We start from the raw sequence: 25000 nt of genomic DNA, 5'->3' as shown, positions 1-25000 counted from the left end.
CTCTCTCTCTCTCTCTCTCTCTCTCTCTGTCTGTCTCACTGTCTCTCTGATTTACTGTCTGTCTCTCTCTCTCTCGTGAACAGGGTGTGTGTGTGTGTGTGTGTGTGTGTGTGTGTGTGTATATCCACCTGTCTGTCTGTCTGTCTGTCTGTCATCTCTGTCTCTCTCTCTCTCTCTCTCTCTCTCTCTCTCGGGTGTGTGTGTGTGTGTGTGTGTGTGTGTGTGTGTGTGTGTGTGTGTGTGTGTGTGTGTGTGTGTGTGTGTGTGTGTGTGTGTGTGTGTGTGTGTGTGTGTGTGTGTGTGTGTGTGTGTGTGTGTGTCTGTCTGTCTGTCTGTCTGTCTGTCTGTCTGTCTGTCTGTCTGTCTGTCTGTCTGTCTGTCTGTCTCTGTCTGTCTCTCTCTCTCTCTCTCTCTCTCTCTCTCTCTCTCTCTCTGTGTGTGTGTGTGTGTGTGTGTGTGTGTGTGTGTGTGTGTGTGTGTGTGTGTGTGTGTGTGTGTGTGTGTGTGTGTGTGTGTGTGTGTGTCTGTCTCTGTCTGTCTGTCTGTCTGTCTGTCTGTCTGTCTGTCTGTCTGTCTGTCTGTCTGTCTCTCTCTCTCTCTCTCTCTCTCTCTCTCTCTCTCTCTCTCTCTCTCTCTAAAAAGAATCCAGTTTCAATATTCCAGTTCCCGGCACTGTTCCTGGTGAAATGACGGGCACAAATTCTCCTATTCACATCACACAGCTTGAAAACACTCATTACTCGTGAATTTTAATATTTTCCCCTTCTGAATGGCCAACGCAGCTGCCGCGCTCTAGGCATTACAAAGGAAACTGCAATGTCCATGAAAATTACTTCCTAAAGCTGGATTCAGGGTCAACGGCACGAAACAATGGGTATGCTTCAATGCTTCACGTCACACAACAACTACTACAGATCTTCCGTCGATACTTAAATTTCCTTGATGAATAGTGATTATATTTCGTCTTCATTCACCTAGTTCAAGTGGTGTTAGATATTAAAGAACCAGATATATTGCTTCTATTACTTCTGCTTCTGCTTCGACTACTACTACTACTACTACTACTACTACTACTACTACTACTACTACAAAATACTAACATGGTCGGTGATTATTCTGTGTTGACGGTTGTAAAGTGTTGCAGTTTTATATCAAGATGGAGATCAAGATTACAGGTATTGTCCAGATCGAGTCCCAAAGTGCAAGTAAATTTCTAGGAACGTATATAAACAAGAGAAGCATCAAGGAAGCGTCAGACCTACACGCGTCTGTATTATCGTTGGTGTTGTAGGTTTATATGTCAAAATAGAGAACAAGAGTGGAATGTGAAGGAATTGTCCAGATCACGTCCTTCAGTGCAAGTAAATGTGTAGGAAAGTGAGAAAGAAGTAACAAGGAACCGTCAGACCTACACGCGTCTCTATTATCGTTGGTGTTTCAGTTTTGTATGTCGATTTTAACTCCTTCAGTACCATGACGCGTTTCCATAATCATTCTCCTTACTATTTGACGATTTTCTACAGCATCGGACACTCATGGTGGGTATTAAAACAGTGAAGACTGTGGCCATTCATCTTCTGACCTCCATAGACCCTTCCTAATGTCAATAAAATGGCCTAATCACACCGTAAACTAGACAAAAAATGCGTCCCAGTGCTGAAGGGGTTAAGAGTGGAATGTAAAGATTGTCCAGATCCTGTCTTCCCCGGTGCAAGTAAATGTGTAGGAATAAAAAAAAAAAATAGATTGCAGTGATCCGTTAGACCTACACGTGGCCCTGTTATGATTAGTGTTGTAGTAATGCACGCCAAGATGGAAATTAAGAGTGAAATGTAAAGTGTATAAATCACGTCCTCCAGTGCAAGTAAATGTATAGGGACGTAAGAAAACAAGAGAAGCTGCAACAACCCATCAGATCTACACTTCAGTCTCTATTAGGGTTGGTGCTGTAGTTTTATGTCAAGATTGAGATCAAGAGTAGAATGTGAAGCAATTGTCCACATCCCGTCTCCCTAAGGGCAAGTAAACATGAGGGAACGAGAAGAAGAAGAAGAAGAAGAAGAAGAAGAAGAAGAAGAAGAAGAAGAAGAAGAAGAAGAAGAAGAAGAAGAAGAAGAAGAAGAAGAAGAAGAAGAAGAAGAAGAAGAAGAAGAAGAAGAAGAAGAAGAAGAAGAAGAAGAAGAAGAAGAAGAAGAAGAAGAAGAAGAAGAAGAAGAAGAAGAAGAAGAAGAAGAAGAAGAAGAAGAAGAAGAAGAAGAAGAAGAACAAGAAGAAGAAGAAGAAGAAGAAGAAGAAGAAGAAGAAGAAGAAGAAAGAACGAAAAAAAAGACGGAGGTTGCAATAATTATCAATCTTGCTTACACGTGGAGCCCTCTATGATGGTAGGTGAGTGAGTTTTGAGGTTAAAGGTTAAATGCGAGTTGTGAAGTTAATTGGTACACATTCGGAAGTAATAATGACGAAAAAAGTAAACGTAAATGAAAATATGGTAAATGAATTGATAGGCATCGAGATCGTATTGCCAAGATTTAAGTATTTTTTTAAGCTAGGAATGTGAATGTTAAGATTAAAGGTTGGATTCAGATTTTATACCCTTTAGAAATTATATGCACAAAAAAATAAAAAATAAAAGAAATATACTAAATCCTGTCCACGGTCCGAGTGTAGATTGGGCTTCTTCACTCGGGGCAACGGTTTCCTAGCGGGTGGGCTTTGAAATAGGAGGTACCCAAAAAGTATCCCCTTTAGCCCATAAATTCCCGTGAAAACCCCACATGGTATAAATAAAAAAAAAAATAAAAAATAGCTAAATAATACAGTCGCAAAGTGAATAAAGAAAATACTGGACAAAATGTTATAAAACTATGGTCGAAGTGAAAAAAAAAAAAGCTTATAAAAAGGCACAACTACTAAAACAAGGTAAATAAAATAAAAAATATACAAAACTTCTAAAAAAACAGTCATGAATCACGAAACTCCTTGCTATACAGAACAACGACGCTGCATGCACGGTGAAAGTCGACCTCCACTCATGAACACATTAAGAGACGAAAATTAGAAAGAAAAAAATATATATACCTATTCTTTTCTTCCTCTTCCTGTTTCTCATCCTACATTTCAACTTCCTTCTACTACTTTAACTACGATTCATCCACCTTTCTCTTTTTTTTTTTCCCTTCCTCCCTCCCTTCCTTCCTTCCTTCCTTCCCCTCTCCTCCTCTTTCTCCAAAAATAAAAATAAACAAATAAATAATTAAATCTTCATAAAATCCAAGCAGTGTGTAGGCGCCATGCATAACACATTAGCAGCAAACAGCAATCAGACACAGCACGGAGCCATTACAGCACCGTGCAGCGCATTAGTGGGAGGACCAAAGCATAATAGTGAGTGTGTTTAAAGATGACTTTTCTCTAAAATTCAATTATCATTCCCGAAGTAAGTCATAATGTTAATGGCAACTGTTACACTCATGGTAATGGCGGCGTCAGTGATGGTGCTAAGCGTGACACCGGCGATAGTGTTAATCAGAGCGGTAATAACACCAATGATGAATGAAAGTGGTGGTGGTGGTGGTGGTGATAATGATGATGGTGATGATGATGGTGGTGATGATGATGGTGGTGGTGGTGGTGGTGGTGATGATGATGATGATGATGATGATGATGATGATGATGGTGGTGGTGGTGGTGGTGATAATGATGGTGGTGGTGATAATGATGGTGGTGGTGGTGGTGGTGATGGTGATAGTGATGATGGTGGTGGTGGTGGTGGTGATAATGATGGTGGTGGTGGTGGTGATGATGGTGATGGTGGTGGTGATAATGGTGGTGGTGGTGGTGGTGGTGATAGTGATGGTGGTGGTGGTGGTGGTGATAGTGATGGTGATGGTGGTGGTGATAATGATGGTGGTGGTGGTGATAATGATGGTGGTGGTGGTGGTGATAGTGATGGTGGTGGTGGTGGTGATAATGGTGGTGGTGGTGGTGGTGATAATGGTGGTGGTGGTGGTGGTGATAATGGTTGTGGTGGTGGTGGTGGTGGTGGTGGTGGTGATAGTGATGGTGGTGGTGGTGGTGGTGGTGGTGGTGGTGGTGATAGTGGTGGTGGTGGTGATAATGATGGTGGTGGTGGTGATAATGATGGTGGTGGTGGTGGTGATAATGATGGTGGTGGTGGTGGTGGTGATAGTGATGGTGGTGGTGGTGGTGATAATGGTGGTGGTGGTGGTGGTGATAATGGTGGTGGTGGTGGTGGTGGTGGTGGTGGTGGTGATAGTGATGGTGGTGGTGGTGGTGATGGTGGTGGTGGTGGTGATAGTGATGGTGGTGGTGATAATGATGGTGGTGGTGGTGATAATGATGGTGGTGGTGGTGGTGGTGGTGGTGGTGGTGGTGGTGATGATGGTGGTGGTGGTGGTGGTGGTGGTGATAATGATGGTGGTGGTGGTGATAATGATGGTGGTGGTGGTGGTGATGATGGTGGTGGTGGTGGTGGTGATAATGATGGTGGTGGTGGTGGTGGTAATGATGGTGGTGGTGGTGGTGGTGATAATGATGGTGATGGTGGTGGTGGTGGTGATAATGATGGTGGTGGTGGTGATAATGATGGTGGTGGTGGTGGTGATAATGATGGTGGTGGTGGTGGTGATAATGATGGTGGTGGTGGTGATGATAGTGATGGTGGTGGTGGTGGTGATAATGATGGTGGTGGTGGTGGTGATGATGGTGGTGGTGGTGGTGGTGATGATAATGATGGTGGTGGTGGTGGTGGTGATGATAATGATGGTGGTGGTGGTGGTGGTGGTGGTGATAGTGATGGTGGTGGTGGTGGTGGTGGTGGTGATAGTGATGGTGGTGGTGGTGGTATTATATTAGCAAGAATAGCTTTGATTACGTTGATACTAGTACAGGTGATGACTGAATATTATGAAAAGAGAGCACATCAGAACATTAAAAAAACATAAATGCTAATAAAAACAACAGCTGGCAAGGATTATAACTAAGAATTAAAATATATATAACAAAAAATAATGAGACAACGGTAATAAACAGTTGCAATATCAGAAATAGCAATAAGCCTGCTATAAAGAACACTTGCAATATGAAAAACAACAACAACAACGAGGCTTCAGTGATACAACGTTGCAATATGAAGGATTACTCATTAACCCCTTTAGTACTGGGACACATTTTACCTTGAGATTTGGGTACGATTAGACCATTTCATTGATATTAACAAAGGTCTGTGAAGGTCAGAAGACAAATGGCCTGTCTTCACTATTTCAATCCCCCATATAAATTTCTGAAGCTGTATAAAACCACCAAATAGTAACCAGAATGAATATGGAAACGTGTCATGGTACTGAAGGGTTTAAATGCAACAAATATATCGTTCTCCAATACAACGAGTACATATTAGTGAGTGGCAATATGAAAGCCGGTGATCCTCGCAGGGAAAGCAAAGCGTACTATAAACAATAAAACAAAAAAATTCCTCTATAAAATAAATACCTCAAACGTTCTTCCCAACTCAATTCTTTCCCTGGAGACTTGTAACAATTTTTTTCTTTTTTTTTATGTTAGAGGGGGTAACCTGGCCAATGACGACAGTGTGATAAAAAAAAATAAATAAATAAAAAATCTCTCACTTAGTTGCCAATTCCGGTGCTGGTCAGAGAGTTAGCCAAAAGAAGGGGATAAATGTCTTGAAAACACACAAACAAGGAACACTGACCTGTCTTTACAATATGCTTAGGTCAATACTGTGTGTGTGTGTGTGTGTGTGTGTGTGTGTGTGTGTGTGTGTGTGTGTGTGTGTGTGTGTGTGTGTGTGTGTGTGTGTGTGTGTGTGTGTGTCCATGGTAACTTATCTGAATGGTTCATTAGGTATGCTAGTACAACTTAAACCTTGGAAAAGTACCAGCTTTGTCATTTTTTTGGAACTCACCCCCCTCTCTCTCTCTCTCTCTCTCTCTCTCTCTCTCTCAAGAAGAAGAAGAACAAGAACAAGAACAAGAACAACAAGAACAACAAGAACAAGAACAAGAACAAGAAGAAAGAAAGAAAGAAAGAAAGAAAAAAAAAGAAAGAAAGAAAAAGAAAAAGAAAGACAGATAAAAGAAAGAAAAAAGAAAGAAGAAAAAAAGAGGAAGAAGGAAAAAAGAAAAGAAAAAAAAAAGGAGAAAAGAAGAAATGGAAAAGGAAAGAAAAACAGAAAAACGTGCAAAACAAATGGAACGCAGCATCGCCATGTATATTCGTTCCAGAGATCTGCATTTCAACTGAAGAGGTGTGGGTGTGATTTGGGCAGATAATTACGATTTACAAATGCTGCCGGGGGGAACAACAGGTCTCCTCTAGCTCCAGATACACAGACACACAGATACACGGACACAGAGACACAGACACAGACACAGAGACACGGGCATAGACATACAGACAAACACAAAGAGACAGAGACACAAACACACAGACACAGACACACAGACACAGAGATACAGACACACAGACACAGACACAGACACAGAGACACAGACACACAGCGCAATGCAATAAAGGCGCCGTAAAAGTGAATAGACAGTGGATTGTAGCCTTTAGTCTCTCGTGGAGCACTTCTTCTCTCTCACCGAACTTTGGAGGAAGAAAGAATTGAAAGTGACCAAAGCAAAGTGTACGGACGGCAAATTCTCTCTCTCTCTCTCTCTCTCTCTCTGCATTTTAATTCCATTTTATTGTTGACATTTGCCTTAAAACCTTTTGCTCTGCTGCACCACAATTTGGTCCCAGTCATTCTTTTTCACTATTATTTAATTCCATGATTTGCCTGTCCTTTCCACGGCATTGGGCAATTATTTCATAAAAACATTTGTTGCTACGAAATCCTATTTTTACAGCAGTAATAAATATAATCATGAATGGAAACACAAACAAGAGTGGACACAATAAATATCATAATACTGGTCCTGTTATGAATGTATGAAGCTGTGAGAGAGAGAGAGAGAGAGAGAGAGAGAGAGAGAGAGAGAGAGAGAGAGAGAGAGAGAGAGAGAGAGAGAGAGAGAGAGAGAGAGAGAGAGAGAATCTGCCAAAAAATAATAAATAAATAAATAAAAACGAGCGTAACCATGAAAAGACAAAGAATAAAACAATAAAAATGAAAGCATCAGATCTCTCATTCTTGTCTCACGTCGAAATAAAGTTCTCACAAAGGAGTTCCTGACCTCTCCCTCTCCTCCCTCCGCACCTCTTCTCCTTTGGTCTCTTTTTACGACGCGCCCCCGAGCCTCGCGTCTAGGGCACTGAAATGTAATCACGTGAAAACTTTACTGCTCGGTGTAAAATGCTGTTATGATCTAGTAGTACATTGGCGCTTATACCCATTGTCGTCGGCTTTTTGGTGATGGAAATGATGACCCGTTGCTGTACAAGTGAAGGGTATTATCATTTTGTAGATTTGGTGTTACGTATTGTGCCATTTTTTTTTTTTCTTAATGTAAGGAGTGTTATTTTCTTTTTAATCTGCTATCATGTTTCTTTTCGTTCTTTTGGTGTTCATTGTTTCTCGTTCCGGGTTTGTGTTCATTATGGCTTTGTTCGTTGTTCTCGGTTCATTGTTCACTGTTAATTACCATATATCGACTATCAATTATTTGTTTCTATTATTACTTTTATCATGATTATTGCTATTACTATTATTGATACTATCATTACCATCATTACTACTGTTGTTATTTCTACTATTGTTTCATTTATAAGATGCTTAATACTTCTATTATCATTATTATTATTATTATTATTATTATTATTACTATTGATACTATTACGACCATCATTTTACTCTTGTTATTTCTACCGTTCTTTTATTTATAAGATAACTGATACTCCTAGCGTAACAAGATCCTCATTATTACCATCATCAAAAATAGAAAGAAGAAAATCATATCACATTTTTCTACGGCATTTTAACGCCATCACTGCTGACGAGACACATTCACCATCATAAAAAATATAAACGTTAACGAAAAGAAAACCCACCAGTTCTTTTTATTGTTACAGGTATAACTTACATTTACAATCAATCATGTCTCTATCAATTGCATTTATAAAACACCCAAAAATCCTGACAAGAAAAAAAATATCAAAATGAAGAATAAAAGCACCTTAACCACTAAATCTAAACTCATTGCATTCAAAATAACATGCTTAATATTTTTTGACGAATAAAGAACACCTACTCTATAAATAAAATTAAACTATCACTACCATAGAAAAATAAATATAAAACTACGTCACTTTACTTCTATTAACCACTAACTTAAGTCACAGCATTCAAAACAACACGCTTTACACTTCTGACGCAACAAAAACACTAACTCAACACAACCAAACCCAAAGAAACACGAACAAAACACAATCAGACCATATTCTCACACATGTGGCATCTATTTTACCACTACATCTTAACTCACAGCATTTAAAACAACACTTCATACTTGACACACACAAGAAAAAAAAACATTAACTCATCATCAAACTAAGAAACACGAACAACAACACAAACGAACCCTTTTCTCAAGTATGAATTCCATTAAAAATTACATCTTAACTCAGCATTCAAAACAACACTTCACATACTTCTGACACGACAAAACCACTACATCAACTCCACAAAACCAAGACAAACGAACAAGAACACAATCAGACCCTCACACAAGACTTCCATTAACCACTACAACTTGACTCACAACATTTAAAACATTTCACACACTTCTGAACGCAACTTAATTATAAAGTCAACACCATCAAACCAAAACATACGAAAGAGTACCTACAATCAGTCCCTTTTCTGACATACGAGTTCCATTAACCACTTCACCTTAACCCACAGGAATTTAAAACAACACTTCACACACTTCTGACGCAACAAAAGCACTAAATCAACACCAAAGGATACACTCAGACTGCTTTCTCAAACACATGACTTCTGTTAACCATTACAACACTCAAAATATCACTCTTCACACTTATGACGCAACAAAAACTATCAACTCAACACCCTCAAACCAAGAAACACAAACCAGAATACAATGAGGCCCCTTTCTCGCCTATATGCCTTTGATTAACCATCACAGCACTCAAAGCACTCAAAATATCACTCTTCACACTTATGACGCAACAAAAACTATCAACTCAACACCCTCAAACCAAGAAACACAAACCAGAATACAATGAGGCCCCTTTCTCAACACCACATTCCCACAGCGAGCAGAGCCACCAACACTGGAAGCACCAACCCCAGCCATTACTCCTCGCTTGGCTTCACGTCCCCTTTAAGACGGGCTGGTCCTACACACTAATGCGCTGGCCAAGTGTACCATGGGCTGACCTATTGCTGACCTCCCGCCTGCAAGGACCCCGGGGCTGCCTAATGAGGTTACGGTGACGCGGCGCAACCTGTCATGTGCTAATCCCCAGGTGTGACGTCACGCGCTCAATACCTCATCAGGAAGCAACAGGTGACCCCTCCAGGTGTGACGCTGCTGCTGAGAGAGAGAGAGAGAGAGAGAGAGAGAGAGAGAGAGAGAGAGAGAGAGAGAGAGAGAGAGAGAGAGAGAGAGAGAGAGAGAGAGTAGAGCACAAACGTAAGTTGGGTGTAGGGTACTAAAAGCAAAATCTGATTCAAGTTGTGCTCTCTCTCTCTCTCTCTCTCTCTCTCTCTCTCTCTCTCTCTCTCTCTCTCTCTCGTTTCCTGCTTTTAGGCAACTGTATTTATATTTGCTGTTCTACTTTATTTATAGCTTCCTTTAAAGGGAGACTCATCATCTGCCTCCTTCCGTTTCCCGCCCTTTCCTCCTTCCTCACCTTCTACTTCCACCGCTACGTTCCTCCTTCCCTTCAGCTCCACTCCCCCTCTCACTCAGTCTCCCTGTACTGCCTTCCCTTCCTCTCCTTGTACTGCCTTGCCTTTCTCTCTCTGTACTGCCTTCCCCTCCCCTCCCTGTCCGTCACTTTCCTCAGCCTGTCTCAGCAAATCAGGCAAATCCACTTTTCCCTCGACTCTACAACGAGGAAAACATTCACGCGCCCCAAGACCACCGCTGCGAAAATAGAAATACAATAAATCTCGAGCGTAAGGACCTAAGGCACGAAGAACGCCGTGGGAGAAAATATAGTCATTCACTACTGCGAAAATATCAGGAAAAGTCTCGCTAACAATTTGATTACGAGTAGAAACGCCGGTTAAGAAAAAAATATATTGTATTCTTGTTTATTTATTTATTTATTATTATTATTATTATTTTTTTTACGTCTGCGTGGGATATAATAGAAAGATGCAGGCGTGAAGATACTCGTTGTCTTCACACGCGCACCTTAAATATTTTCGCGTGAGGATTCTTGGAGGGCGGCGTAGGTCTTCTTGAGTGGCGCTTGTCCCCGAGGCCTGGCCCGCCGCGGCATGAGCACAACAAGGCACTGGCACTGGCGGGAGCGTTCTTAAGTGCAGGAGAATAATGCAACACCGTGACAATGACAGCAGCGACTACAATGACTATAATGGCGTCCACGACAACAATGACATCAACTACTGCTGATACTACTACTACTACTACTACTACAAGAGCTGCTGCTGCTACTACTGCTGCTACTGCTACTAGTGCTACTACTACTACTGCTAACCACCACCATTAATACCACTACTATTAGTAACACTACTACCACCACCACCACTACTACTACAACTACTTAAATTTATACAGCTACTACTAATACCACAGCTATTATCACCAACACCAATATTATCAATGCTACTACAACTACTTAAATAACAATAAACTTAAAATATAATACACTACTACTACTACTACTAACAACAACAACAATAACAACAACAAACGGAAAAACAATAACTTCAAAAACTAAAGCAAAGAACGAAAGGAAAAAAAAACACGCTAATAATAAAATAACAAAGGCAAGAGCACCACTAACAGCAATAACAACAAATAGAAGAAAAATAACCCCATGAAAGAAGGAAGAAAGAAGGAAAGAAAAGAAAAATAATGATAATAAAGACAAGAAGAGCACCACCTGGCACAACAAAGGCAGGAGAAGGCAAGGAGCAACACACAGGTACAACAGGCGCCGCTAAGTGCACCTCCTCAAGTCTTATATTTATTCAAGAAACGCCTCATTGTAAGTTAAGCGAGTTTATTTGTCCAAGACGTCTTACTCCTGCTGGTGGTGGTGGTGGTGGTGGTGCTGTCGCTTTCCTGAAGGACTTTATGCTGTACACAGAAGGATGGTGTTATTTCAGAATGCTGCACGATACGAGGTGTCTTGATACATATTCTTGTGTCATTCTTACTATTGCTTTATATATTTTTTCTTTCTTTTTTTTGTTTCACACTTTTTTTATTCTTACTTCTTTTCGTGTCATTCTTCCTCATTATTTTTTTTTTTTCGTTTTTCTCGTAGTTCACTTTTTTTTTGTCGTTCTTACTTTTTTGCGTCATTCTTATTCTTTTTTATTCATTATTTTTGTTGTTTCGTTCGTATCGTTCTTACTCATTATTCTTTTTTTTTTTCATTTTTTACGTCATTCTTACTTTTTTCGTGTCCTTCCTAATCATCATGTCATTCTTACTCATTATTTTTGTTTCTTATTTCCTTCGTGTCATTCTTAAAACAAAATAATACAAGTACAAAAGTCAACTGGTAAACTCAATTTCTCTTGCATCTTTTGTTATCTTCTACGCTATTTTCATGCTAATTGCTCTTCTGATCCTGCTAACTGCATGCCACCCCTCCTCATGTGACCTCGCGGCACAAGGCTTTCTTCTTCCTCTCACCCCTATTCTCTCCAACTCCCTAATGCAAGAGTTAACCAGTACTCTCAATCTTTCATACTTTTCTCTGGTAAACTCTGGAACTCCCTACCTGCTTCTGTATTTCCATCTTCCTATGACTTGACTTCACTTCACTTAAGAGGGTAGTTTCAAGACATTTGTTCCTATCTTTTGGATAATTCTATAGGACCTGCAGGAGCTGGCACCTAAGTGGGCCTTTTCTTAATATTTTGTTGCCCTTGGTCGGCTTTCTCCTCTTACAGAAGACAAAAATTTATCTTGGTGCTAAAAAAAAAAACCCTCCCATCAGACTTGTAAATCCACTACATTATATTAATTTACTTACCCCTTTCAGTCTACTATACACAAAATCATCCACCATTTAAAGAATTATTCCATTATCTATGTCTCAGATGACACGGAAAGGTAATCAACACATGTAAGTAATAGTCGTTGTCAAATAGCTCGATATACGTGCATCTATTCTGAGTCCCGTATTAAGGCTGCACGTCTCAAAGCAATAACTGTCCCTTAAACACGAATACTCTCTCTCTCTCTCTCTCTCTCTCTCTCTCTCTCTCTCTCTCTCTCTCTCTCTCTCTCTCTCTCTCTCTCTCTCTCTCTCTCTCTCTCTCTCTCTCTCTCTCTCTCTAAACAATCATCAAAGTCTCCTTAACCTCCGTTTTCCCCCCCCCCGTCTCTCTCTCTCTCTCTCTCTCTCTCTCTCTCTCTCTCTCTCTCTCTCTCTCTCTCTCTCTCTCTCTCTCTCTCTCAGCTCCATCTCCGTCTCTACACTCACACGAGACAATGGGCACATCTACATACAGAAAACTTTCTTCTTTGGTTCCTGCTGATTCTTCTCTGATCCCTATTCTGTCCACCTCTATAGTGCAAGAGTTAACCAGTACTCTCAATCATCTATACCTTTCTCTGGTAAACTCTGGAATTCCCTGCCTACTTCTGTAATTCCATCTTCCTATGACCTGAACTCATTTGAAAGGGAGGTTTGAAGAAAATTATCCTTTTCTTTTTACTTCCCCTCTCGGATCTGCTCGGGTACTGGCATCTAAGTGGGTCCTTCTGTTTGTTTGTTTTTTTGTTCCCCTTCCGTCAAATTTCCCCCTTACATAAAAAAAAAAATTACTCCCAGTACTTTCTTCATTCTATCAATTGTACCATACGTTAACTATACATCGGATCAACTATAGGGGAAAAATGTATCCAAATCTACGAAATCCCAGGTATTAGTGTGTGTCCTTGTCCTTGTCTCCACTGCATCCCCGCGCTTATCTGCGCACCGTCACTGAATATCACCAGTTCCACACAGCTGTCGTAAATCCAGCTGTTGCACATTTTCTCTGGTCTGGTTATAGATCCTCGACAAAATGATGCTGGAATAACCACATAGTTACCTCACATAATAATACAGTAAAATAAATGAAGCTGCAAGAAGCCATCAGAAACACACATAGCTGTTCCTGCATATATAGGTACCTCAAATAACAATACAATAAAAAAAAAAATGACGTTGCAAAAAGCCATCAGATATACACAGAGATCCCTGTTTATATAGTTACCTCATATAAAAATGCAAGAAAATAAACAACTCTACAAGAAGCCATCAGATATATACATAGAGACCCCTGTTTACATAGTTACCTGAAATAACAATACAGTAAAATAAATGAAGCTACATCAAGTCATAAGAAACACAGCTGCATGAATGTTAGCTATATTTTTTTACCCATCATCCTCACAGCTCAGTGTTAAAGAGGTAGAGTTACTGAAGCTAATGTGTACAGTGGCGCTCTCTGGATTTCTGCATTTCCACCCAAGCTCTATTCATAAAGTGGGTAAGTAAGCCATTTCTCATACACAAGTATCCATTTATCCGATATCCAAAAAATATTAATATCTGATTCCTAAAAGGATTTATTTTTACGGCTTATTCACTTATCTTTACTCTCTCTCTCTCTCTCTCTCTCTCTACGGACATAAGGTATAAAATATGTTCTTCCATGGCTACTGATTTTTTCCTTCTATTTCTAACCTAACCTAACCTAACCTAACCTAACCTACCCTATCCTTCCCCACCCTACCCTACCCTACACCACCCTACCCTACCCTACCCAACCCAACCCTACCCTACCTTACCCTACCCAACCCTACCCTACCCTACCCTACCCTACCCTAGCCCAACATACCCTACCCTAACTTTGCTACCACTGTGCAACCCAACCAACCCTGCCTCGCCATCGCCTTACAGTCAAGCTTCTCCCCTGCCAACCCATGTAACGCCATTCATTCCTCGTGTATTCCTGAATATCGCTTTGGACCTAACCCTCATATTCTTATCCCCTTCAGTAAACCTTATATTCTTAACCCCTTCACTAAACCTTATATTCTTAACCCCTTCAGTAAACCTCATATTCATAACCCCTTCAGTAAACCTCATATTCTTAACCCCTTCACTAAACCTCATATTCTTAACCCCTTCCGTAAACTTCATATTCTTAACCCCTTCACTAAACCTTATATTCTTAACCCCTTCACTAAACCTCATATTCTTAACCCCTTCAGTAAACCTCATATTCTTAACCCCTTCACTAAACCTTATATTCTTAACCCCTTCAGTAAACCTTATATTCTTACCCCTTTCAGTTATGGAAAGCTTTTTTATCATGAAATGTTGGTGTGATTAAACGATTTTATTGATATTAAGGAGAGTCTATGGAGGCAAAAAGATTAATGGCCAGTCTTCACTATTTTAATCCCTGCATGAGTTTCTGAAGCTGTATAAAGTCACCAGAAAATAACTAGAGTGAATAGGTAAACGCGTCATGGTACTGAAGGGGTTAAGTTCTATTTTTTTCCGTAATCCTGCATGTCATTTAATATCAACGCACACATTCTTGTCATTTTCCTCTTAGAAAGTAATATGCTGTGTTTTCTCTTTTTCTATTACCACCTCTTGAGTAGTAGTAGTAGTAGTAGTAGTAGTAGTAGTAGTAGTAGTAGTAGTAGTAGTAGTAGTAGTAGTAGTAGTAGTAGTAGTAGTAGTAGTAGTAGTAGTAGTAGTAGTTGGTGGTGGTGGATTGGAGGAGGTAGAGGAAAACAAGAACAGGAGGAGAAGGAGAAAAGAACATGAACAATAATAAGAACAATATTAAACAAGAACAAGGGGAGAAGGAAGAGGAGAAAAGAACAAGAACATGAAAAAAAGAACAAAAATAGGAGGAGGAGGAGGAGGAGGAGAAGTAGTGGGGATACATGGGTTCACACAGCACCAGACAGACAGATAGATAGACAGCAGTGGGAGAGAGGGGAGAGGGAGATGCGGTGAGGTAGGAGGCAGGAGGGGTGAGAGAGGATCATGGGGGAGGGTCAGGGGGGAAGGAAGAACGGGCGGTTTAAGTTCACGGTCAGTCCGTCTGTCTGTTTCCAAGTGACTTAGTGGAACGCTAAGTCGATCAGCCTCACATTCACCTCTTGTCTATCTGTCCCTGTCTGTCTGTCTCTCGGCCTTTGCTTCTGTTTCTTTTGTCTGTTCATTTGTGTGTATGTACGTATGTCTGTGTACCTGCTCGTACTACCTCCACATTTCCCTCATAATCACAAACAACCATGCAGTACTTCACATCTCATCCCTCCCTCACCGCAGCATCTCCGCCACCGCACACACACTCACACTCCCTCTCTTCTCCCCCTTTACAGCAGCGAGGCACAGTGTTACGAGTCCCCGGGTCCTCACCTACCAGCACCACAGTTCTCCAGACGACGGCAGCAGTGGCAACAAGAACATGAACCAACGGGGACAGCGGTGGCGAGGGAGGAAATGCAGAGGACAAAAGGGAGGTGGGAGTGGAAAAGGCAAGGAAACACAAGTTGGAAGAGAATAGGAAAAGACGAGAGGGGGCAAGGGAGGAAGGGAACAAGGAGACACTAGCGAAAGGAGATGAAGAAATAAGAGGAGGAGGAGGAGGAGGAGGAGGAGGAGGAGGAGGAGGAGGAGGGTAAGAAAACAAGATGAAAGGAAAGATGGGAAGAGAAAAGACGAAAAACATGGTGGTGATGATGATGGCAGCGGACGTGAGGAGATAGAGGAAGAAAGGGAGAGGAGGAAAGACGATGAAAAAAAGAGGTAAGAAAATGAAAAGAAAACATGGAAAAGGAAGAGATGGAGAACAGGTAGCAAGTGAAGAGATTGTGCGAAGAAAGAAAGAAAGAAAGAAAGAAAGAGGAAAAAAAAAAGGAAAGAAGGAAGGAAGGAAAAACTAAAATGACGAAATGAAGGAAAGTAAACGAGGGTAAAAATTGAAAAGAAGCTCATGAAAGGAAAAGAAAGAGAAAGAAAGAGGTCACGAAAGAAACAAAAGAAATAGGCAAAGAATAAGACCGAAAAAAAAAATGGTCACAATACAAAAAAAAAAAATAAAAACTTCGACAGGAAAAGAAAAGGAAGACACAACCAAAAAGAAAAAAAAAACTAAATAAGAACATGAAAAGAAAACAGAACGGAAAAGAGAAAAAAAAAAACGGAAGCAAGAAAACAACTTTGAGAAGAAACCTTACGAGAAAAACAGGGAAGGAAGGAAGGAAAGAGGGAAAAAACAAGAAAACACAAGTTGGAAGTGAGCGAGGAAAGAGAAGTGAGAACGATAGGAGGTAAAATGCGAATGGGACGTGGGGAACAGAGGAGGAGGAGGAGGAGGAGGAGGAGGAGGAGGAGGAGGAGAAGGAGAAGGAGGAGGAGGAGGAGGAGGAGGAGGAGGAGGAGGAGGAGGAGGAGGAGGAGGAGGAGGAGGAGGAGGAGGAGGACAGAGGAGGAGAGAGCAGAGAGGAGAGAGGAGAAAGGAAAAAGAAGAAAGAAAGGTGTTTGCGCCATTAGTAAATTGGCCGAACAAGGAGAGGAAACAGACATATGTAAGGGGGTAGTCAGCAGCAAGAGTGACGGTTGTCGTTTGGGCGCTAATAAGACGCGGGAATTAAAGCTGTTCGAATAGAAGCAAAAAGGAGACGAAGAGGAGAGAAAAATTACTGGTATAAACATGTTCTCGCATTTATAAACAAAACAAGTGACGTTATATTGTAAACAACGTAGTATTGGTACCAGATAAAACTGTATTGTGGAGAACTTCATAAAAAATAATAATGTTAATGAATTTATATGTTAATTTCTATTTGGTTTATAGGAACAAAGCAAACCCAAATCTAACCTCATTTAACTCCAAAAAACACAACCTAACCCAACTCATGTCAAACTCGTCAATTTAACCCAACTCAACCTAACCTAACCTAACCAAATTTAAACTAACCTAGCCAACCCAACCCTATCTCACCTTATCTTATCTTATCCTATCCTACCCAACTCTACGCTACCCTACCCTACCCTACCCTACCCTACCCTACCCTACCCTACCCTACCCTACCCTTCCCTTCCCTTCCCTTCCCTATCAAACTTAACTCAAACTTAACCCAAACCTAACCCAAACCTAACCTAACTTCACCTAACCTTCACTTTCACACTAGCTATTTCTTCCCCATTGGTTTCTTACTCCATTATTTCTTTTCCTTCCCCTTAGCGAAATTCTTAAGTCCCATATTTTACACACCAACCTCATTCAACCTAACCTAGCGCTTCCTTACACCCAACAGACGCCTTTCCTGCAATGGTGAGCGGCAACAGGTGTACAAAAGACCCACATTTAATTACGGCATCGTTAGCAAAAAAAGGAATAAAGTGGAGAACAAACAAAGAACAACGAGAAAAAGCAAAAGTAAACACGAGAAGCACAAACAAACTCTTTCTCTTCTTGTGTTCTTTTCATTCCTCCTCCTCCTCCTCCTCCTCCTCCTCCTCCTCCTCCTCCAGCATTTAGTCTTCTCGCTTCTATCGTTTTCACTGTAACTATCTTTCTCTCTCTCTCTCTCTCTCTCTCTCTCTCTCTCTCTCTCTCTCTCTCTCTCTCTCTCTCTTTCTGGCCAAGTCAACGATATACCGTGATCGCCATTTCAGGTAAGACTATTCATTTATCGCCACAATGGCAGAATATTTCCAGAGCGTTTCATTTCGACATTTTGCTGGCGTGATGCATTTCTCTCTTCCGTCATTTCTTTCCTCCGTATCTCATCGCTCGGCTTTCATTCCCCTCTCCCTATTCTTTAACTTCACGCCTATTCTTATCTCTTCGCCATTGGTTTCTCATTCTGTTTAGCAAAATAGTATAGTTTCATGTTTAAGGTACTGTTTTTTTTTTTTTTTTTTTTTTTGTCTCGTTACTTTTTTCGTTTTTTTTTTCCAGCACTTTCAATCTTTTAATTTTTTTTTCTTCCTCGCTGACGATTTTTCTTTTCCATCTATTTATTTATTCTCGTGCTGTTTTCTACTTTTCGCTTACATCAGAACGTTCAAGTCCTTTTTCTATTCATTTTTCTATCTTCTGACTGCCACTTTTTCCCTCCTTTCTTTTTCTTTTTTTACTATGTCTTTATTTTCAAACGCCCTTCACTGCCCTTCGTTTTATTAATTCTTTTATTTTTTTTATCTTAATCTCTCTATTTGCATTTTTTTTCTTTTCTTTTTCTTTTATTTCTATCTTTATTTATCTTTTTTTTTTGTTTTAGTAGCGGTTTTGTTGTCCTTTGATTTTTCACCCTTTCATTGTCCTCCTTTTCTTCTATTTTTGTTAGTATTATTTTTACGTTTTCTTCACAATCCTTATACTTCTCCCTTTCTCATTTTCACCTTTTTCATTTTTACTTCATTTTTTCATAATCCTTAAATTTTTCCTTTCATTTCATTTTTACCTATTTTTTTCAGTCCTTACATTTTTTTTCTTTCATTTTCACATTTTTCATTTTAACTACTCTTCTCTATTGCCCTTAACCCCTTCAGTACCATGACATGTTTTCATATTCATTTGTGGTTACTATTTAATGACTTTACACAGCTTCAAAAACTTGTGTGGGGGTTGAAATAGTGAAGACTGTAGGTATTAATCTTCTGACCTCCATAGACCTCCGTGCCCAAAACTCAAGATAAATATGTTTCCCAGGACTGAAGGTTTATGTTATTGTATTTTCTCGAGATTTTCCATTTTTTTTTTTTCTCTCTGTCCTAATCTCCATGTTTCGAGTGCTGCTTTGACTGCACTTTTTTTAATTTCCTTTCTTTAGTTTTTCATCTTTATTTTTTTTCCTTCCGTCATATTTTTTGGTCCTATTTCCTTCCATCACTCCTTTTTTCTCCTTTGCTATTTTTTTCTCACAATTCTTACATGTTTTTCCTTTAATTTCTACCTACCCCTTTGGAATGGCCTTATTTTTTTCCCCCCCTCTCATTCATGTTATTGTATTTTTCTGCAGAGGTTTTCCTTTTCACAATTAGTTCCCTCATTAAGCATGATAATTTGCTGTTGATTGATTTGTTGCATGATTCCCGTGATATCCCTCATGCAACATTATCCTCGTCATTACGGTCATTATCATCATTACTCGTCATTAGTGCTGTTGTTATCATCATCACTGTGGTCTAGTTACTCACTCCGCCACCAGGAGGGAAGAATACAGCCACTCGGCCAGCCAACTCTCGCCGCGCCGCAGAAGGGAGCAGTAAACGGAGGCGCGAGGGACTGTCAGGCACCTCCTCTTATGTTTTTGCTCCCACACTGACACGGGACTCGCGAATACCTCTCTTTAAAAGGAATCTAAAGGAATCTCTGCATGCCTGGTATATCTACGTACGTGTTGGCTCAGAAACGTTACTGGTGTTGATGTTATTGTTATTAGTGTTGGTGTTTTTTTGTAGTAGTAGTAGTAGTAGTAGTAGTAGTAGTAGTAGTAGTAGTAGTAGTAGTAGTAGTAGTAGTAGTAGTAGTAGTAGTTTTACTTATTTTTCATTACTGGGTTAGGTGTTTTAGTCTTCAATATTTCAAGTAATCAACAAACAACAACAACGACAACGAGGACGACGACGACAACAACAACAACAACAACAACAACAACACAGACACCACAACAACTTCCACACCAGAATACAATCAACTATCAAGGACAAGAAACCGAGAGGGAGAGAAAAAGAAAATACCGCACCACAACCTTTAACGAGGGAGCAGAAAAAAATAACGTAAATAAACAAAAGAGAAGCGGCAAGAAACACGAGCAAACTGCAGGAAAAGGAACACAGGGAAACAAGACACAACACACAGGAAACAGTAACCCAGGTGAGCAAACAAGACACAAAAAAATGAATAAAAAAAAAATGAAGACAAGAAAAAGAAAGTAGAGAGAGAGAGAGAGAGAGAGAGAGAGAGAGAGAGAGAGAGAGAGAGAGAGAGAGAGAGAGAGAGAGAGAGAGAGAGAGAGAGAGAGAGAGAGAGAGAGAGAGACTAATTAACTGACGCCACCTGTCCCTCTCACCTCTTCACGGACAACAAAGGCAAATCTCATACACGTGTGAGTTTATGTACGTACGTCACACTCTGCCTGCCGTGTACGTAACTTGTTCTTGTGTGGATGTTAGGACAGTAATTCCGTGCGCTTGTGGTAATCGGCTTTAATTTCTTTATGTACTGTGTGTGTGTGTGGGGGAGGAGGAAGGGAAGGGAAGGGAAGGGGGAGGGGTGACCATGTTTGTACTCGTACGTAAATGAAAATAATCTTCACTTACAACTAAACACATTCACAGGTATACACGAATAGAATTAATCTGATTTAATGGGTGGTTCTCTTTAAATGTTTCAGTGCTTTATCTCAGCTAATTTTCCGAGGCTCTAGAGGGATGTTACTGGGGAGTTTTCAAGAGGGTTTTCATGCTTCCGGACACGGTTGAGCAAAACAAAAACAAAACAAAAAATAAAAACCTCTCATAAGATTCAACACTATATAGTAAAACACTCCCAGTCAGATGATTCTCCACTTCATTCAAACGTCTCCCAGCTCGAGTTCAAGTTTTATGGCTTTGGTAACACATTAAAAAAACTTCTACATAATCAACAGGAGAACCCGGCCAATCACCTCAATCATCGTTCATAACAGTCGTAGTGAAAGCAAACAGTTTCTAAATAAAGGGCTCACACATTTTCAGTGGCCTTTAAAAACAGACCTGACCTTACCTTACCTACCCTAACCTAACCTTACCTAACCTAACCTAACTTCACCTCACCTCACCTAATAAGCCTTACGAGAGAACAAAGCACCAAGAACACCAGCCAGCGAGTCACGTGCTCCTGTCCCGTGCATTATAAGAGAAAATAGAAACGAGTAAAGAATTTAGCGTTACCTGAGGCGCTCTTACCTGGAGAGTGAAGTAAACAGGTGCGTGAGGGTCAGGACTTGGTGAGCCTCGTGTGTCTGTCTGTCTGTCTGTCACTCAAAGACTTGCTACACGAGAGAGAGAGAGAGAGAGAGAGAGAGAGAGAGAGAGAGAGAGAGAGAGAGAGAGAGAGAGAGAGAGAGAGAGAGAGAGAGAGAGAGAGAGATAGTTAGGTTAGGTGAGGTTGAGTCAAGTGTTTCCTTTGAGTGACAGAGACGTTTGCTCCCTCGTGCCACAGCTCAAGACGGATTTAGAGTCTCTTAGTGTTTGTTCCTTCCTTCCTCTCCTCTTCTCCTCCCCCCGCGCCACGTCTCGATAAAGGGTCTCCAAAAAGCTTGCCTGCCGGGGGAGAGCATGCCCGATGGCTCTAGAATGTTTTGTTTGTAGTTTATCTATTTCTATTCATCTCATTCTTTTTCTTTCTGTTCGTATCCATGTATTGTTCTGCCCTTTGTTCTAATTGTTTTATCTTTTCTGAGTTCTTTTTTTTCAGGACTTGCAGCACTCTCTCTCTCTCTCTCTCTCTCTCTCTCTCTCTCTCTCTCTCTCTCTCTCTCTCTCTCTCACCTGCACTGCACACTTAATTAAGCCTGTTCGTATATATGTAGGTACAACTTTCAACAACTCCCATGAACTGCAACACACCGCAATATTAATTCACGCACTCCTTTCCTGTTTTTTTTTCCCCTCACACTCACACACACACACACACACACACACACACACACACTGCCTGTTCCATTCTACACCTGCTTCCTCCTTCCTGTAACGAATGTCTATGCAAGTGTGTGTGTGTGTGTGTGTGTGTGTGTGTGTGTGTGTGTGTGTGTGTGTGTGTGTGTGTGTGTGTGTCGTAGGGAGTAGTGAAGGAGTAGTGGGCGAGGTGTGCAGTAGCAGCAGCAGTAGCGTCACCACCACCACTACCAGCAGCACCGTGTTTTTGGCATGCAGGTATGCTAATATATCACCTCGCCTTGCCTTGCCTCGCCTCACCGACTCAGTACCTGGCCAAGAGTGTTCACTTTTCACGTGTCGGCGGCGAGTCACGGCGTCACGAGGAAGGAAAAACACGGGCTTGTCTTCCCTATCCCCCCCTTACAAAGCTGGGCCGGATTGAAGTTAAGAGAGACCAACTGGGCGACACTTCTACGTGGTGCCAGGATCGGGCGGCACTGGCACTGCGGACCGGCGGAGCAGCGTGAGAACAACCACACGTCACGAGAGCCAGAGAGGCACTGTGGTGTGCTGCCAGCCAAGGCACGGCCAGCAGCGCCACCCGACCCGCTCTCTCCCGCCCCCGCCCCCGCCCCCGCCCTGGCACCCCCACTTGGCCCTCAGCCCGCTCTCTCTCTCTCTCTCTCTCTCTCTCTCTCTCTCTCTCTCTCTCTCTCTCTCTCTCTCTGGCCATTCTGCTATATATCAGTCTTAAGTTTTTTACAATTATTTTTTATAATTCTATTATTATTATTATTATTATTATTATTATTATTATTATTATTATTAATATATTATTATTATTATTACTATTATTATCATTATTCTCTCTCTCTCTCTCTCTCTCTCTCTCTCTCTCTCTCTCTCTGCTAATTTTCTGTCAACCCATTTCGAAATATACAAAGCATTCACTCGCTATTGTGTATTAATCTGGACGCTGCGAATTTGTTTTTTCCTTCCCCATTCTGTGCTGTGTGTAATTTTCACTCTCCTTCCTCCTCGTATTATTTCCCCCTGTTAATCATTCCTCCCCTCACACCTCTTTCTTTTCCTCATCTCTCTATTTTCCCTGTTAGATCCGTCAATATCTCACCTCTCTCTCTCTCTCTCTCACTGCACACACACACACACACACACACACACACACACACACACACACACACACACACACACACACACACACACACCAACGCACCGAGGGACATTTAACCATTACGCGGAATCTCTGATAAAACCCACGATTTCTGCTCCCTCTTTCCTTTTTTTACCTTTTTTTTTCCGGCAGTATTTAGCAGGAGTGATTTGCATTTAGGTTTCCCTAGCGACAACAGCTGAAGGGACGGACAAGCGACACGGAGCGAGAGCAAGAGCAAGAGAGAGAGAGAGAGAGAGAGAGAGAGAGAGAGAGAGAGAGAGAGAGAGAGAGAGAGAGAGAGAGAGAGCATACTACAAAACATTTAGGTGACGGTACGTGGTTTTGGTGAAGACATAAGGCGCGTCTTTATTTACTAATTTGTCTCTTCATATCCTCTTTTGTTTCGTTTTTTTATTTTCATTTTTTTTTTGTCTTTCCTTTCCTTGTGTGTGTGTGTGTGTGTGTGTGTGTGTGTGTGTGTGTGTGTGTGTGTGTGTGTGTGTGTGTGTGTGTGTGTGTGTGTGTGTGTGTGTGTGTGTGTGTTACTCTTGTTACGAAAACACAATACTACTACTACTACTACTACTACTACTACTATCATCATTTTCACCACCACCACCACCACCACCACCACTACTACTACTACTACTACTACTACTACTACTACTACTACTACTACGACAACGACGACGATACACTGACAAGAGGAGGAAAGGGAGAAGAATATGCGAATGATGAAAGATGATAACTCTCAGGAGGAGGAGGAGGAGGAGGAGGAGGAGGAGGAGGAGGAGGAGGAGGAGGAGGAGGAGGAGGAGGAGGAGGAGGAGGAGGAGGAGGAGGAGGAGGAGGAGGAGGAGGAGGAGGAGGAGGAGGAGGAGGAACCTTTTTGAAGCGTAAAATGGAGCAACGAAGAATGAATAACAAGAGAAAGAGAACATTAATGGTAACGTGAGTAAAAATAACAGGAGGAGGAGGAGGAGGAGGAGGAGGAGGAGGAGGAGGAGGAGGAGGAGGAGGAGGAGGAGGAGCGTGAAAGCAGAGATCATACATATACAAGGGGGAAACTAATTAAATGATACTAAGAGATAGCGTGGTAACTCAACTGTGAAGGACGGGACGAGACAGACGCAGAAAGACAGAGAAAGAGAGAGAGAAAGAGAGAAAGACAGAGACAGAGATACGGATAAAAAGAGTGACAGGAAGGAACATATCTAATTAAAACCCAGATGAATGGTAAAGAGGTGGAAATAATAAAGATGTAAGGAAATAAGGGAGGAAGGAAGGAAGGAAGGAAGGAATATGGCACAAGGACCAAAACAACAAAAGATAAAAGGATGTGAAAGAGAGGAAGATGAGTTGATAAAAGTGGAGATAAATAAGGGAAGAAAAGAAAAGAAAAGAAAAGATTACTGACTGAATGAATGAATAAATGAAAAAAAATAATGAAAATATGAAAAATAAAGGATAACAGAAAAGAAGAGATAGATAGAAGGAAGTAACAAAAATATAAGGACAGAAAGAAAGAAAGAAAGAAAGAAAGAAAGAAAGAAAGAGAGTGAGTGAGTGAGTGAGTGAATAAAATTAATGAATGCATGAAAGAAAAAAAAAAGGAAAACGTTGAAAAAGACAAAAATGAGATTAAACTGGAGACGAGATGGTAATGTGTAAATGATAAAAACACGGAAGAAAGAAAGAACAAATTGAATTACATGGAAGGCAAACAAATAGAAGCAAGATTAAAAGAGGAAATGAGAACATGCAACAAAACTACACGACGCAAGATGAGAGAAAGACTTAAATAAATAGAGACACGCAGAGATGGCAGATAATAAATATGGATAAAATAACGAAGAAAATAAATATAAAAAAACAGACAAGCAAAGAATTAAAAAGCAAACAAATCACAACAAGAAGAGACAGCACGTGAAGGAATATGGAAGAAGTGAAAGAAAAACAAGAATAGCTAGCATTATTATTATTATTATTATTATT

At 40.8% G+C, this 25000-nt stretch overlaps 1 protein-coding gene across 8 annotated transcripts in view; it reads right to left on the bottom strand.

The window, feature by feature from the left end:
* LOC123517607 (tyrosine-protein kinase RYK-like) overlaps positions 1-25000 on the bottom strand; it is a 314372-nt gene that overhangs the window by 282022 nt on the left and 7350 nt on the right. For 5 of the 8 annotated variants that reach the window (XM_045277878.1, XM_045277874.1, XM_045277875.1 and 2 more), the window contains exons 1-2: positions 22161-22387; positions 21139-21495 (exon numbers count right to left, since the gene is read on the bottom strand). The exons of 1 other annotated variant lie outside the window; for it this stretch is intronic. The gene's annotated coding sequence lies outside the window, so the exon portion shown is untranslated. Of the gene's footprint in view, positions 1-21138; positions 21496-22124; positions 22388-25000 lie in introns of those variants that run through there. 2 more of the 8 variants (XM_045277877.1, XM_045277876.1) reach the window with 2 other exon arrangements.

The sequence above is a fragment of the Portunus trituberculatus genome, chromosome 42, assembly GCF_017591435.1.
Source record: "Portunus trituberculatus isolate SZX2019 chromosome 42, ASM1759143v1, whole genome shotgun sequence".
Lineage (NCBI taxonomy): Eukaryota > Metazoa > Arthropoda > Malacostraca > Decapoda > Portunidae > Portunus > Portunus trituberculatus.
The sequence above is the reverse complement of the archived record's forward strand: the minus strand, read 5'-3'. Positions and strand labels throughout refer to the sequence as shown.